The following is a 5,169-nucleotide window of genomic DNA, read 5'->3' as shown; positions in this document are numbered from 1 at the left end:
ACCTCCTAGGAGGAAAAACCCAGCCATAAAAGATCCTCAGATCTGATTATGGATTATAGTTATGCAAACAATACAACACTTATCTCATGTGCTTTTGTAGGTTCAGATTTTTGTTGTCACTGGAGGTATGATAGATCACGGTGGCTGCCTTCAACATTTACTTGATGGATGCTGAGGTCGTCTTAACCTAAATTGCAGACTTTTAAGAAGTTCACTGATTCCTTGTGATGGATTTCGCACCTCCTTCTAATGGTAGAGGTATGTCATTGTTGCTGTCATGATTTCGCACCTTCTTCTATGTATGTTGCTGTAGCTATCATGTAGTTCGCACCACCTTCACTATCATGTATTTCGCACCACCTTCACTATGCAGATTGCTTTAAGTGCAGATCTCTTATGACTTCTTGGAGTTCGCTTTTGGCATATAGGTTTCGCATGAAGAAGCAGATCAGATTAATTGATTTACAAATGAATCTTGATCTCTTATTTATATGGAGCGAACTCCTCAACTAGGTCGGCCTTTTAAATAATTAAATTTTTAATTATTTCCTTTATTTGCCTTGTTAATAGGGTCGGCCCTATTGGATAGTGCGCTGAGTGTTTGTTTGTTATAGCGTGGGGGATAGGGCCACGTTAGGGGGAAGAGGGGCCAGGCGGATTCCAATGTTGCCTAAGGCAATTTGAATCCGCCCTTTCCCTAATTAATATCAACACTCCCTCTTAATTAGGGAGAAGAACATAACTATAATCTTCCATCTTGCATACACAAGCAAGGAATGGATTTACATAATACAATCTTCCAGCTTGCACACAAGCATAGACTGGATCCACCTTACATTGCCCGCAGAGGGTGGAGAGGATCTTTTCGACCATCTTACATTGCCCGCAGAGGATGGTCAATCAATTACACTAATACCATCGTACATTGCCCACAGAGGATGGTTTAACAATTACACTTCTCCCTGAGAAGTTTTACAATACCATCTTATGTTGCCCACAGAGGATGGTTTAACATTTACAATACCATCTTACATTGCCCGCAGAGGATGGTTAATAATTACACTTCTCCTTGAGAAGTTTACAATACCACCTTACATTGCCCGCAGAGGGTGGTTAACATTTACAATACCATCTTACATTGCCCGCAGAGGATGGTTAATAATTAAACTTCTCCCTGAGAAGTTTACAATACCACCTTACATTGCCCGCAGAGGGTGGTTTAATACAATACAAAGTATCACAGAGATTGAGACTCCCTCTCAATTAGGGTTTCATTTTCCACAATACCAAGTCTCTCCCTAAAGTATACAAACTTCACTTTGGATAGAGGCTTAGTAAGAATATCTGCAACCTGCTCATCAGTGCTGACATACTTCAGCTAAATAGCACCTCTTTGCACCATATCTCGAATGAAATGATAATGGGTTTTCACATGTTTTGACCTATCATGAAATACTAGATTGATAGACATTTTAATACAACTTTGGTTATCACAGTGAATAACTGTAGGATCCCATGGCTGACCAAACAGCCCAGCAAGAAGCTTACGAAGCCACACTACTTCTCTGGAAGCTACACTTGCTGCTATATACTTAGCTTCAACAGTACTCAATGCCATTGAAGATTGTTTCCTGCAAGCCCAAGAGATTACTCCGGATCCCAAGCTAAAACAGATACCAGAGGTGCTTTTCCTGTCTTTGACGCTTCCAGCCCAGTCTGCATCTGAATAACCTTCCAAGGTTATTGGAGTGTTGAGTTGATACTTCAGCCCAAAACCAATTGTGCCTCGCAAGTATCTTAGGATATGCTTGGCTGCAACAAGATGAACATGTTTGGGCATGCTCATGAACTGGCTGAGAGCATTTACAACAAAACATATGTCTGGTCTAGTGTTAACTAGATACATCAGTGATCCAATCAACTGCCGGTACTTGGATGGATCTGCAAATTCAGAGTTAGCTGCAGAAACATTTAACTTCTTTAAGTTAGATTCCATAGGGGTAGACATGGGTTTACAATCCATCATTATAAATCTTTTCAAAATGTCAATGGTATACTTTCCTTGACTTAGAAAAATTTCGTTAGATCTTTGCCATACTTCTAGACCTAGAAAATAATGCATTAGACCTATGTCTTTCATTTCAAATTCTAAAGCTAATTCTTTCTTGCAGCTAATAATAAGTTCATCTTTACCAGTAAGGAATAAGTCATCCACATAAAGAACTAGAATTAGCATTTCATCATTGGCTACCTTAAAGTATATGTTAGAGTCAGCATCATTTTTACAAAAGCCTAGACTTAGCAAGTATTTATCAATTCTTTCATACCAAGCACGAGGAGCTTGTTTAAGACCATACAGAGCTTTCTTTAACCTGCACATATGAGTTAATCTATCCTGAATCTCATAACCCTCAGGTTGCTCAATATAAACTTCTTCCTCAATGACATCATTGAGGAAGGCAGTCTTAACATCCATCTGATGTAGTTTCCAACCCCTAGCAGCAGCAATAGCTATTATAGTTCTAATAGAGGTATATCTAGCAACATGAGCAAATGTTTCTTCATAGTCTATGCCTTCCTTTTGAGAAAAACAACGAGCTACAAATCTAGCCTTATATTTTTCAATACTACCATCAGCATTATGTTTAATTTTAAATAACCATTTAGAGGAAACAACAGATTTACCTTTTGGTCTGGGCATAATGTCCCATACATCATTCTTGATGATTGACTGATATTCTTCATCCATAGCAAGTCTCCAGGCATGATGAATCAAAACTTCTTCAACATTGCAAGGTTCAGTTTCAATGAGATTGCAAATCAAATCAACATAGTTGGAGAATACCTGAGGTCTCTTAGTTTGACGGAAGGTGCCATTGGGAGCAGCAAATCTTTCAGCTTCTTGAATGGTGTTCCTTACCCAAAGAGGCCTCTTTTTGGTAACAACAATGTCGCTAGGAATATCAGTGGGATTCATGGGCTCTGGTGTATCATCATGATCATCTTGAGGTGGAGGTTCTACTTGCTCCCTCTGAATCTTAGGGTTAGAATCAACATTTATATCGTGATTGTCATTAGTTTCATCAATAACACAAGAACCTTTTGATTTCTTAAAAGCAATATTTTCTTCAAATGTAACATCCCTAGTTACCTCAACATTCCTTTGACCTGGAATGTATATTCTGAATGCTTTGGAGGATTCGCTGTAACCGACTAGAATGCCTTTCTTTTTGGAGGGTTCCAGTTTGGTTCGTTTTTCTTTGGGAACATGAACATAAACAGGACTTGCAAAGATTCTGAGGTGATTGATGTCTGGTTTGGATCCTGTGAAGGCTTCTTCAGGGGTCATGTTCTTTAGAACACGGTGAGAGCATCTATTCTGGATATATACAGTTGTTCTGGAGGCCTTTGCCCATAGGGAGGTCTGCAAGTCTTGATCGTGAATCATAGCCTTTGCAGCCTCCACAATAGTCCTATTCTTTCTTTCGGCAACACCATTTTGTTGAGGATTGTATGGAACACAAAACTCCCTCTTAATTCCTGACTCAACACAAAAATCATAAAAACTACCGGAGGTGTACTCACTTCCATTGTCAGATCTTAAACATTTAATTCTTTTACCAGAGGAGTTTTCAGTTAATGCTTTGAACTCTTTGAATTTACTTAGGACTTCATCGGATTCTTTATATTTCAAGAAGTAGATCCAAGTTTTCCTAGAGAAATCATCTATGAAGATTACATAATAAAGAAATCCACTAGGAAAAGCTATAGACATAGGGCCACCTAAATCAGAGTGAACAAGTTCTAGTTTGTCTTTAGCTCTATTTTCACTTTTATGAAATGGACTTTTGACTTTTTTACCTATAGCACAACCTTTACAAGTGTTATCATGGATTTGACTAAGTTTAGGCATACCTTTGACCAACTTTTCAAGGGATGGAAGAGCTTGATAATGCAAGTGTCCAAGCTTTCTATGCCATAACTCACAGGATTCAGGAACCTCATTAATGAGTGCTTGAATAGGGTTAGTAGAGAGTTTATAAAGACTATCATATCTATGACCAATTATGCGAGCAGATTTAAAACTAGATTTTTTAGGCCATGCAAGAACTTTTCCATCAGAAAATGCAATTTGATAACCTTTATCTTCTAGAGTAGAAATGGAAATTAAGTTTCTTTTAATTCCAGGAACAAACAAGATATCACTGAGGTGCAAGGAAATACCAGAAACTAAATTTAGAGAGGTAGAGCTAGAACCTCTTACCGAATAACGGGCGTCATCACCAATTACTACATGAAGGCTGGTATCCTTTTCTACTAAGTCTGAAAGGTGATCACAGAAACTTGTGATGTATCTGGAGGCACCACTGTCAATCAACCAAGTATTGCTATCTGAAGGAACACTGCTAGACAGAGTGGAGATGAATAAAAAATCATCATTTTGTTCTGATACTTCATTTAGGTTAGCTTCACTTTGGTTAGGGTTATGCTGACATTCTTTAGCATAGTGACCAAATTTGTCACATCTAAAGCAACGGACACGCGAGGTATCTCTTGGTTTCTTCCAAGGGTGCTGGGAACTAAATGGTCTGAATTCCCTATTTCTTTTAGGATAAGGTTTCTTCAAATTTCCCCTTTTCTTGCATTGTGCTGCAAGCATGTGATGATCATCTATATGGGGACTTTTGGTTTGTCCTCTTGTGATGAGGCGAGACTCTTCTTGGATACAGTCATTTTTAAGGCGATCAAGGGTGGGTAACTCAGTCCTACCACTTATGGTTTGGATAAATGACTCCCATGAGTGAGGTAGACCATTTAGGGCAATCATGACAAGGTCTTTATCTTCCATGTTATGGCCAATTAAACCTAGCCGATTCTTTAGTTCTGAAATTCTCATAAAGTAGGAAATAATAGAATCTTCTTTTGCCATTTTGATATTAAGTAGTTGTTGTCTTAAAGTAATTGCCCTATTGAGATTGTTAATTTCATATGTACCTTGTAAATGGCTGAACATTTCCCTTGCAGTGGTAAATGAGGCAATAGAGGTGACTAGGTGGTCTTTGACTGAATCAATGAGAATCTTCCTGGCCTTGACAGCATCCTTTTTGAATTGTTTTAGCTCGGCTGCATCTGTAGGTTCAATTAGCTCTTTTGCTTCAATGAATTGGA

The sequence above is a fragment of the Cryptomeria japonica genome, chromosome 8, assembly GCF_030272615.1.
Source record: "Cryptomeria japonica chromosome 8, Sugi_1.0, whole genome shotgun sequence".
Taxonomy (NCBI): domain Eukaryota; kingdom Viridiplantae; phylum Streptophyta; class Pinopsida; order Cupressales; family Cupressaceae; genus Cryptomeria; species Cryptomeria japonica.
The sequence above is the reverse complement of the archived record's forward strand: the minus strand, read 5'-3'. Positions refer to the sequence as shown.